Source organism: Eulemur rufifrons, chromosome 8, assembly GCF_041146395.1.
Source record: "Eulemur rufifrons isolate Redbay chromosome 8, OSU_ERuf_1, whole genome shotgun sequence".
In the NCBI taxonomy this organism is placed as follows: domain Eukaryota; kingdom Metazoa; phylum Chordata; class Mammalia; order Primates; family Lemuridae; genus Eulemur; species Eulemur rufifrons.
Genome location: NC_090990.1, coordinates 81,155,481 through 81,167,997, shown reverse-complemented (window position 1 = coordinate 81,167,997; position 12,517 = coordinate 81,155,481).

Sequence of the window (12,517 nt, the reverse complement as noted above, 5' to 3'; positions counted from 1 at the left end):
AGAACTTGGCTTCAGGGCAACACTTAGCTATAAGAGAAGATGGGAAATGAAGTTTTTATTTTGAGGCCCATGAGCCCAGCTAAAAATTAGAGATTCTATCACTGTCTTTGACATAGAGATGCAGGGAAATCTGACACGTATTGATTGTTCTTTTCTGTTAGTATCATCCAGGCCTTTTGCAAATGCAAATCCTGGGAGGGGGACCATTGTCTAACATTTCATTCTCCAGTGAAAAGATCAAATCCCTTTGAAAGACAAGCCATTAGAAGAGTAAACCATTAGAAGAGTCCAGGCCCTTGGGGTCAGGGGATGTGGCTCTGGAAGTGGTGGGGAAGTAGAGCTGGGAAAGATCGTAAAAAGAGTGTGCAGAGAACAACAGGTGCATGCGGTACAATGGCACAGTCCGTGACTTCGCCCTGTTGGCGAGGGCTGTTGATGTCCTGCACACCACCCTTCTCCACTTCCTGTCCCAACAGTGGTTCCAATCCCTGCCAGCCTCTTTGGGGGCTTGTGGGACTTTGACAGCTGTTGCCCATTCTTAGTATGAGCTGCGGTGGCACAGGGCGTGTGGCTTACCAAACCCAGCATACCAGCTGCAGTGGCAGTTTCAGCATGTGAACCGACAACAGGTCTTAGCGCAGTTCACATTTAGTTGTAAATCAATAACTACTTTTAGCAAATCAATAATCCTTCAATTTTACTAGCTTTCCCAAAGGATGGAATGTTAGAGTGACCTTTGGAAGTTTGTATTAGACTTGACCAGCGTTGGACTACGTATTATTGAGAACACTGTGTAACTTTCGTCAGTTCCGCAGACTTTCCAAACTCTGTGGCCACAAGGCCTTTGCACATGCTATTCCCTCTGTGTCTGGAATGTCCATCTCTATTCTCTTGGCTGGATAACACCTGCTAAGCACTTCTGGGAATGGAAAAAATGCTTCAGCCACAGTTTTCCTGTCACTATGTAACTTTTGTTTGTGCCATTTGTCACAGATGTAATTCTACATGCACGTGTGTGATTATTTGCTGAGACTTTAATTTCATGAAAACAGGCTTTTGCCACCTTGGTGTCCCCTGTGCCTAACACAGTGGTGGGCACAGTATGCATGCAGTAAGTTTAGGTGAATGAGTGAAGTGGCTCCCCACGCACGTTTTTCTCCAACCCTAATGCAGTGGCACAGAGATTCTCTTTTATTTTTTATTTTATCTTTTTTTAATTGTTTTTTATGGAGGGGGCCTGCAGGCGGGACCCCACAGCCCCCAGGGCTGCTGGGAGCCCCGCCCCCTTGGCCCCGAGTTTCTCAATATGTTGACTGTGAACTGTCTGCACCAGATTTAAAATGCAGATTCCTGGACTTTATCCTAGTCCTACTAAATCACATCATCTGGGGAGAGACTAGGAATCCATATGTGAACAAGCTTCCCAGGGAATTGTTAAGCGCCATCAATATTTGAGGCACTCCACCGAGGAGTATGTGGAAAGTTTGGGAAGACAGTGCAGTGTGGCTGTTATTAAGAGGCCCGTGCTGAGCACAGGAATGAGCCTCCAGGACAAGGCTATTGCATTCAAGAGCTACCTCAGTCTGCTTAAATTTAGAGAGAAGAAACTTATAAAACAATGTCGTTCTTCGAGATTTGAAAACACCAGGGAAAATTTGAAGACAGCTGTTACTTGAGCTTAGGGAATTAAGGTTATGTGGAAATAAAACAATGTGTGTTCAGGGTAGCACCTGTGCACACAAGATTTTAAAGATGTAAACAAAGACTCGATTGTTACCAGTATCTCTCCTCCTCCCACAAACCCCCTGTCCCCAGGTAGGGTGGTGACAATATTCTTGCCACGAGTCCCTCTGATTCAAGACCTGAGCCTTTCATGGAAACTTCAGTTTGATTTAAAGCCTCCAAACTTGATAAGACATATGGTTACCTGTTAAAGATTATCCAAACCTGCCAGCCAAGGAACTTTAATCCTCATTTCCTTAAAAAAAAAAAAAAATTGGAGTATACTGTATCTTGAAGTTGAAAATGCACATGGCCAGCCACACTTAGTGAGTTCTAAACATACAACTTAACGACAAGGAGTGTGAAAACCCTTTGAAGGGAGCATTATACTGAATGTTTTTGTCTTTCTTTCTGCCCACCCCAGTTGCTTTTTTTACTCAGCTCCAAAGGTCTCCTCTTCCTCCTCTAAGATTCTTTCGCCTTCTCTCGCCTCTTGAGGACAGGTTCCTATCTTCCTTTAAGGATCGTAGATTCTTTACCTTCTAAGAGTTTTTTTCCCCTTTCTCCCATTGCCCCAGGACCCACTTCCTCTTTTTAATATTTTAGGGAGATTTTGGGCAATCTTTGTCATTTTCTCTTTCAAAAATAAATCATCCTATTATCTTACCAAATACCCAACTTCTCTATATTAATAACTCCACTAAAAAAAAAAAAAAACAGCATAAGCTAATGTATTTACTGGAATTACAAATAAAAAGTTCAAACCATGAACATTCAAAACCTAGAATGAGTCCCCCAAGAGGGACTCAAATGCAGTACCTGCAGGACAACTGAGAAGAAGGAGCTGTACTTGCATGTGAACTCCTTGAAACAAGGACAAAGTCTGTCTTACCTCCGAATTCCTCACAGTTCTCAGTCTAGGGTCTGGAACACAGCACTTTCAAGAAGTATTTATTGAATGAATGATTGAAGGAAGGAAGAATATCCAGTTTTAACCAGGGATTTGCTGGTTTGATGTAAGGTTGATATTCAAAGTAAACTTCTTCTGAACTCAAAAAGTTTATTGCAGCTCAGCCACAACTTACCTGGCCAGATGGCTGAGAAAGTGGGTGGTGGACAAGAGTTACAAACTGTCCCCTCCTTGCGGGTCTTGATGCTCCCAGCCCAGCCCATGGTATCTTACACTTGAAAGTCCCCAACCCTTCAGGGGTCTTTCCAGGCTATGGTGGTGAAAAAGAAATCCTTGGGTGACAAGATGTGGGGAATTTCAGCTAAAAGTCCCCTTGTAGAGTTAGCCAGATATATCTCATTGTAGCACTGTGGAAAGCACATGGCTGTTAGAGACACAGCCATCAGATGCTGCAAAAGTTACCTAACAGTATGAGGCTCAGTGTTCTCAACTTGAAAATGGACATAATGACACCTATATTTTATTGTCTTTGTGGGAATTTGAGATAATTAATGTAAAGGCCTTAGGACCTAATAGAAATCAATAAATGATAGCTTTTCTCACATGAATTTAACCTTCTTAGGGTCTGATATTCTTGTTTGCCTTGCCACTGCTGGTTCCCAATGTCTGACGCAGAATAAGCACTTACAAATTTGTTAAATAAATTATGTATTTGTTTTCTTACTAAGTCACAGACCAGAAATGCATCCATGTATTTTGCCTATTCTAAAATAGTACGATGTTTAGTGTTTCCATGAGCATCTGGCTTTAAGATGTCATATAATATGCCAGCGACAAGTGTGTGTTTTCTCTACACCTTGTGAGACTGTAGGTACATGCTGTGTGTCAGTGGGTCTCCAGCTGTGGTCCCCAGGCCAGCAGCAGCAGCCTCACCTGAGAACTTGTCAGAGCTATAAATTCTCAGGCCCCACTCCAGACTTTCTGAATTAGAAATTCTAGGGGTCGGGACCAGTAATCTGTTTTAACAAGTCCTTCAGTTGATTCTGAGGTGTGCCAGAGTTTGAGAACCAGAACCACAGGTATCTATAAAACTCCCCGTGCTGTCATTAGAAATGATCTGAGCACTCAGTGCCTGAGAATAGATGACTGGCACCTAGAAAACATAGCCCACTGGGGATTTTAGAATATGATGCTTACAGAACTAATGTCCTCCAGGTAGAGGATTTTCAGGAACCTGCCCTGAGTGACAGATCGTGAGCTCATAGGCTTCTTCAGCTCACTGGCCTCAGGACATAGTATGCAGACGTGCGCTAGAAGCACATGGTGCCCTTCCACCAGCTATGGTGCAGTGGACGGGTAGCTCCTTCCATAGGCTCACCCTCAACTCTTGCGTTAGCTGAGACGTAAGCCAAACCGCTGTAGGGGAGACCCCAAAATACAGCGGCTCAAAGAAAATGTCAGTGATTTTTTTTCTTCCGTAACAGCCTGGAGGTGAACACTGCAGGCTGGAATGGTTGCTCTGCTTTGTGAAATCACTGAGAGATCCGTGTTCTTCTGTCTTGTTACTCTCGCATCCCCTGTGGTGCTGTCCTCCTTTGTGTGAGTGAGGCTGAGTCAGTAGTACATCTGCATTCCATCTTACTGCAAGGAGAAAATCCAGGACAAGCGGCTTTATCTTTAAGATGATGCCAAATTTATACATCTCACTTCCATTTATACCCCATTACTTACACTGTCGTACCCAGCTGCAAGGCAGGCTGGGAGCTGTAGTGTGCAGCTGGCAGCCGTGTGCCCACATAAAGCACAGAGGGCTCCAAGCTAGGACGAGAAAGGGAAGAATGAACACTGGAAGAAAGCAGCCTCCACCAGGGTTCTCAGCTCCTCTTCTCATGAGGCCCAACTGTGCTCTACAGCCCTGTCCTTGGATTCCCATGAGATTTCTGTATCCTTAGATCAAAACCCCCTTTTCTTGAATTAGCTTGAGTAACCTGTTCCTTGCAACCAAATGCTCTAGATTAGAACGGTGTACACCACATCCCTCATATGCTAGTTAAAGGTTGAAATAAACATCACTGTGACAAGTGGTAGGCCCAGAGCAAGCACTGAACGAGAAGCGTTGTGCAGTCTTGACTACAAGGAGGCCTTGAGATGAGATGAGATGGGAACTTCCCACACATGGCAGTTCCACGCTGTCTTGAACACTCTCTGTTGCCTCTTTGAGAGCCCTGAGCCCAGGCAAACCCATGAAACGTATTAGCTGTCTTTGGTGGCTTTCATTCTCTGCATTTATAGCCAGTGGGATCTCCGCTATCGGAACTCCCAGGTTCTGTGTCCACTCTTTCAAAATCCTGTGTTGTGAGCTCCTGGGAGCTCAGTGCCTTATCATTTAATGTGAATCTTTAGTAATAGGGAATTTTAGGCCCATTTGATTTATTAGGGGCTTTTGGTGCCCTGCAAATAACACCCAAGCAGGGTCCTTCTGGCTATGTTGCAGCAGCAGCTCTCTGTCCACATTCCAGGACAGTGCTCTGGTCAGAGAAATAATATACTTTTTCTTTGGGTTCCATCTATCATTTAGAATGGCTGCCTGGTCCACTGTATAACAATGCAGAAATGCTTAGAGCAGTTCAGAGTTTCTACTTCCTGGAAGAAATAAGTAGAACTCTTGGGTCTCTTCTCTCTCCATCCTAGTTTATCTCTTCTTCTCTTTGTTAAGTTGACTATTTGACCCTGCTATTCAAATCTCTGGATCAAATAAAGTGCCAGGATCGCACATGGTATGTTCAGCGAAGTGTTAGAATAAACAAAGGGGAATCAGAAAAACCCCTTGATGATGGGATTTTCCACATTCAAAGTTGAAAATGAAGTCAATATGTAGCCCTAATCAGCTCGACGCTTGTTTTGGTCTCATCTACCCTGTCTTTCTTGGCTCTGTCTCTGGGTAGTTTACTCTTCCACGGATAGCACTAGTCTGGATACCCCATAATTTTCAGTGACATAATGGGGCCTTTACAGTCTCATGCCATTCTGTTTATGGTAGGCCTTAGAGAAAGAAGAGAAGAGGTGGGCATGGGGAGTTCATCAGCAGACAAATGGCCACTGCATGCCAGGCACTGCTTCATGCTTTTAATTCTCAAACTGGAAAGGAATTCATATTTCAACTTTTGAGAAAATTGAAGATTAAGTAATTTGCCCAGGTCACTAATAATGAAGAAGTGGTGGAGTCAGACTCTGATCAAGGTTTGTTTGGTTTTTAAAGCCTGTGCTCAAAACTTGGCTTCAACACATTTATATAAAGTCTTCCCTTAATACCATTGATACTTACACCTTGGCAAAAAGGAGAGACGTATGGCCCATTTAAATCACGTTTTTAGTAGTGCACTGGGGATGGAGGGAGAATGGGAAACCACTGTGAATGAATTCAGTAATTTATCAAGAGGGGATCATGTTCTGGTACAACCTTAGTGTTTGACTACAGGAGAATCTATTGTCTACCCTGTGACAAAAAAAAAAAAAAAAGTCAATGCTCTCAGTGTTTGAAGGGCTTAGTAAAAAGACCACATAAAGATCCTAGCAGGTAAGAATATATATATATAATGATAGATTAAGAATATATACATCTATATGATAGATTAGTTATGAACACCCCATGAGAAGTGTTCCATACAGAGCAGCTTCACAGTTGCTGCTCTCACACTAGCCTTAAGTTTCTTAAAGGTCAGTCCTATGTTTTCATCAAGGAATCCTAAAACATCAGAACTGGAAGGAAGTTTAGAGATCATATTGTCTAAACTTTTCATTTTATGGGTTAAGATAATCCTTTTCTGTTTCCCTTACATGGCCTGGCACTGTACCTTGTATACGGTGGGTGTTTAATAAATAGTAGTTGAACAAGTGGATGAATATTCTTTGTATGCTGTATAATTTGACCTCTCCCGTATAACCTCTGTGAACAAGGATACGGAAACAATCTGAATCTCTGAACACAACCATTATGTGTTTTGTGTAATCATTAACTGCTCCTATAGGAGTTTACTTATTTTTATAGTGTTTCCTCCCAAAATGACCTTTACTATAGTTTAGGTTTAGCCTAGAATATGAATTCAGTGTATTCGAGCATTTCTTAGAAAACATTCCTGTGCTCTCTTGATTGCATTAGACCCACAGGGAGGACAAAAGCAGCATTTGGGTAACACTGTGAAACTTGTCACTCACTCTACTTATGTCACCATGTGATCTTTGTACCAAGACTGGGAACCATGATGGCAAGTTGACCTCTACCCCTGGTTCCGAAGGAGCTGCCTTCCTGGGTGTGAAACCTGTGCAGTTGCATGGAACTCTGAGCTTATAATGTCCCCCATTTGGTTTAAAGCTCAGCTGTCACCTTCTTAAAATTCTTAATTTTTTAACAAGTGCCTCACATTTTCATTTTGCACTGCATCCTTCAAATGATGTAGCAGGTTCTGCCTTGCTGCCTGTGTGTGCCTTGGACACTTTCTCTCTCCCTTCATATCCTCCCGTCCCCCTTTCCAAAGGCAGGGACATCACATGCCCCCATCTTGGTGGGATCTGAAACATCTACCAGGCCTTTAGAATAAACTAGTAAGTGAAATGTTAAAAATAAATGGATTTCTTCATGCATATTGGCGAACTCACGCAATGGGAGGGACATGTGTTAATCACTGACTGGTGCCAGCCACTGAGCTATAGGTTTATATGCTTATTTTGTTTAACCTTCACCTTGCACTTGTGAAATAAGTGCTATTATACTGATTTTACAAATAGGAGAATTGAGGCTCTGGAAGGTCAATAAGTGGCAGAGCTCACACAATGCGTTCTGCTTTGTGTGACTCTAAAGCCCATTCCCATTTCGCTGCCTTTGCTGACATGAGGCCTGGACAGCTTGTCCCTGAGATCACAGCATTGCCTGAAAGGACTAAGGACTTTTCCTACAGTTTTCACGCCTTCACCTCACACACAGACTCTTTCAGTTGTGTGGTTAACACCTAGGATATGCTGTTCTGGACTCTGCTATATCAGGCTTTCAGTTACAGAGCAACTTTCCCAGGACCACTCATAACATTAGGAGCGAAGTGGCATCGTTGCCTCGTTGTGATGGTGGGGCAAGGGAGGCAGACAGGCTGTGCCAACAACGGATGTATTCTGGGGTCTCGAGTCCAGGCTGACCCTCGATGGCATTTCCCTACCTGCAGCACTTTCAGCAGCGTAATAGAAAATGACGGCCATTTATTCATTCAGTTATTTGCTTTTTTACAAACCTCTGTGCAGCATCTGCTATGTGCCAGGCACTGTGCTAAGCCCTGTGGAGAAAATAATGAGAAAGACATAGCCTCTGCTTTCCAGAAGGTCACAGACTGACAGAAAGGTATAGACCCTCTTTATCCCAATATTTTGCCAGCCCTGGTTCTGAAGTCGAGGAGTCAGGAGTTGGAGTGAATTTAGGAAGTGAGTGGAATATTATTTCTGAAGCTCAGTGGAAGGCTCCCTTGCCTGAACCTTGTTGTAGATTAGGGCCGTGGGTTGGGTGGCACTCCTATGCCTGTCATCATTTGTGTCCTTGGTTTAACAGCTGGCCCTGGCCAACCTTATACCATCCTCTACCTTAGCAAACAGAAACACAATTTTTGAAAATTGACACAAAGAACAATTGAGGAGCAAACAAGTTCAGCCTCTGAGTCCCCACCTCCTACCTAGCTGCAGAGCTTTGTAAAACCGTGGATTGTTTAACAGGCAGCAGGGCAAGAAGGCCAGAATTATGCTCAGCAAATACAGGGAGAGAGCACAGTTGTCTGTGTGTGTTTCCATGGTAACAGTGATAACAGCTTATATTTATAGACCCTCTATCTCCAAGGAGCTCAAAGCACTTTGCAGACACATTATCTCTCTTCTGTAGTGGAAAGAGAGAAGGAGAGAGAGAGAAGGAGGTAGAGAGGTAGAGAAGAAGAGAGAGAGGGAGGACAGGAGGGAAGAAGGGAGGGAGATAGAACAGGAGAGGAGGGTGCGGGACAGAAGGACATGGTGTGCTATTATGCACATCTCACAGATGGCACAGAGTGGGGAAGTCAGTGACCCAAAGTGGCAAGGTAAGCCAGTGACAGATGGTAGATTGGATGGACCTAGCAGCTCATATAACTCCTGGAACCCTTGCTGCTGGCCTTGGGCAGATGTCAGAGCTGAGCTGCTCTCTTCCAATCATCTGGCTCTGTTCAGTGTCATCTGGGTGATCAGATAACTCTGGGGACATCAAAGGCAGTTTGGCTCAACTATTGTTGATTGGAAACACAGGAACAATTCTTCCATGGAGATTTGGGGATAACGTCCAAAGTCTGTATAGACAGATAGCCACTAGGCGATCCCAGACTGTATTGCTAGTAGGGAGAGGCCTAGGTGCCCTGCACACACACACAGAGGGTGTGCACACACCGATGCAAATGGTTCTCTAAATAGAACCCATTTCGTAGTGTTCCCAGGACCTTTGGAAGAAATGCTTCTTGGGTACTTCTTCCTGAGGCACGTGTCTGATCCATTAAACATGTGATGTGGCTTAGCATTATTTGAAGGCTGTAGCCTATGAAATTGAAAATCAGTTTTGTAAATCTCAGATCTACTATTCTCTGTATGAGATACACTGAGTAAGCCCACGGCCTCCGGTGGAGGCCTGAACTCTGGCAGGGATTAGAATAATCCTCTAGATCCCTAGTCCTGGAGCAGTCTGTCCTCATTCTTCTTTTGTCAGTTTGCCAGCCCTTCTCCTCACTTCTTACCCTCATAGACCTATTTCTCCCTCTCACCACCAACTCACTCCCCATTTAGCCTTTGGAAAGTAGGAACTATTTTCTCTTTTAAAGAAAGAGTCATTATCTGCAGAGTATTCAGTTAATTCAGCTGGCAGTCCCCATGGCAACGCTGAGAGCCAAGATCCTTCCTCCTGCAGGTATTCAGTGGTCTTTATGAGCAAATCTCGCCAGTTCCTGCAGCCCATGACCTCAGGCTTAAGCAAAAGATGAGCTTCTCTCTTGCCTTCCACCTGTTTAGGCGTCAGGGACACTGGGCAAGGGGTTGGTAGGTTGGGTAGTTAGGCCCCAGGAAAGCTTAAATGTTTAATTTACAAATAGTTTTCTGACCCCCAAAACCAAAAGAAATTAAGAAAGGGAAATGCCGAAGAAGGAGCAGTTTGTGGAGGGCCTTCTGGATCCTGAACCATATTGGGCACCCCACCCATCAGCGTCCAGAGGCTCACCCATCCCGGGAGAGTGGGTGGGGCCTCCTCTGACCCTCCCAGGGTGGGCTTCAGTCACACTAAATTTCTTTCTCTTCCCCTAAGAGGCAGAGCAGCCTCTTACTGCCTGGCCTTGGGCTCCAAGGGAAAGGAATCGTGTTGGGTTTGCCACTCTCTCTCCAGGCCCTAGTTCTGTACCTGGCCCCCCATACTCAAAATTTATAAATGAATGAACTCCCTGCAGCTCTTCCTCCCCCTCAATCCTCACACCTTTTTCTTGGTTTACCTATTCCTCCTCCCTAAGGTCCCTCTTAGACACCCCCAAACCAACCCTCCTGTTTGTTCCTGTATAGTATCTTATCTTCCCCCTCACAGCACTTGCCACACGTGTTGGCAATTGCTCACGTGGATAGGAGTTTCCAGATGTCACTGAAGGTGGCTTCTGTATGTAGAAAACACTATTCAAAGATTTACTTCTGGATTAAAAGTTAATGTTATTAAAGTTAGAATTAGAAAAACTTAGTTTATTTTGGTTCAACTTACACATGTAATTATTTATTTTTTAGTCAAACAGAGGTTGGCAGTGATTTCTAAAGGACCTATGAATAAAGTTTAGTTCATTACTTTCAAATATTTTAAGCTGTGATTATAAATTATATATCTCTACCTATCTGTCTGTCTGGATTAACAAACACAATGTTTTGGAGTACTTTAATACTTATGTACATTTAAACTCTTCAGTGTATAAATATAGGGTCCTAAGTTTCTCTTACATGTTCCGACAAACTTTGTAAGAACTTAACACCATAAAATTCTACATCAATTACTCAATTATATTTTAAATTGGCATTACAGGGCTATGACTCAAGTAGGTCCAATTCTATTAAAAATTGCAAATACACAAAACAGCAAATATACATAATTTTCTTCTTAATACAAAATTATCAATACTATGGTTTGGTTCTTTCATATCTTTCCATACTTAATTTTCAATCCTCTTGGCATTAGGAAACACAGACTCTACCTAAGAGAAGACATTAGCTATCACAGATAAATGAAGTTACTTCCGAGCAGAGTTTTGGCCAGGACATGGGCTTCTTGGTGACCACATGGGACTCACTGAGCCTTCTTCAGTGGTTATAATGTCATAGGCTTTCACACTGAAGAGGCTGGTCCCCTAGGTCCCCAGTCACTGTATTTAGTTCTTTCTTTACTCAAGAAAGGCTGCAACTCCCATTCTTGTTGATCACTTCACTGGATTTCGCATTTTCTTGGCCCTTAAAATGTGTAAATATATTTACTCTAACTTAATCATCATGGAATCCTAAGATTTGTATGCATTATCTTCTTGCTAATAATAAACACATTTGACCTTGATGGGGTTTTCAATTCTTTCATATTCTTAGAATCACACATATCTATGGACTATTTAATGTGATACTCTTGAATTTTGTCCAACTTGTCATGACCTAGAGGTCATTCTGCCTGCTGCTCCTTTGTCTCCTCCATTAGACTGTGAGCTTCTTGAGGGCAGGGCAAAGCTATTTTGTGTAAAGTTGCAAGCTCAGAAGTTAGCACCTTGCTTGGCAAAGAACAGACGCTATTGTCACTTGGTTCTCTAGCTAAAGATGGCCAGGAACACACCTGTCATGTCGGGCTTATGACTCATGCAACAGGGGAGAACACACACTATGGGGAACCACTGGGCGTCTCAGGAAGAAGCTGCTAGAAGGACTTAGTAAAGCATTGGGCCTGTGTTAGATTATTTTGTGTAGGATTTAAAGAAGCAGACTTTGCTCTGGATTAGACACTGTCAGAAAGCAGGGGTAATTCTGTACTTGAGTATCTTATTTATGAGGAGGGCAGACTAGAATGAGGTTAAAGCAGTGATTGTTTAATAAAAGTAACAGTCATTCATATTAGTCAGAATAGGAGGGTGGTTAGTCATTTTTGGGATTTGGACAGTGTTCACATTTTTGTCTGTTCGGATATGATCACAGAGTGCTCTTGTGTTTGTCTTGTTCCAGCATGGTCACAGAGTCGCCGTTTCTGCTGTTACATGAAATTGTTTCTGTTCAACGGGAGAACCAAGACCTAGTTTTGAGTGTTGGGTCAGTTCGTAGCAACACCAGAGCCTAGCAGTGGTACAAGGCCGGCTCCCAGATGTCAGGGGCTCCTTTCTCTTTGTCACTATACGTATTTGAAAATGAATAAATGAATAGAAGTCTCATTTAACTGGTATTGCAATTCTGTAAGATAGATGTATTTCAGAGATTTTCAGCAACTTGCTCAAAGTCACAGCTAATTAGTACTGGGACTGGGATTTTAATTGGATCCATCTGATTCCAAAGCTCAGGCCACCACATGAAGGAACAGCCATGCTGGTGCAAGACCGTTATGAAAACTGGTCTGCTGGCTCATCCCTAATGAATGTATATTAGGATTAGAAGCCGCTTATCCCTCCTATGAAGAATAAATCTCATAGTTCAGGTTGCCTCTGGAACTGAGCTTTCTACTGTCTAGAGAAAAGGATATTGACTGAAGAGTCCTTGAAGAAGTCTGAGAACAGTGTGAGGATGATAGACTTTGGTGCACAATCTGTGAGTTTTTTGAACCTACAATCAGTGGTCATAGTAGTCACCTTG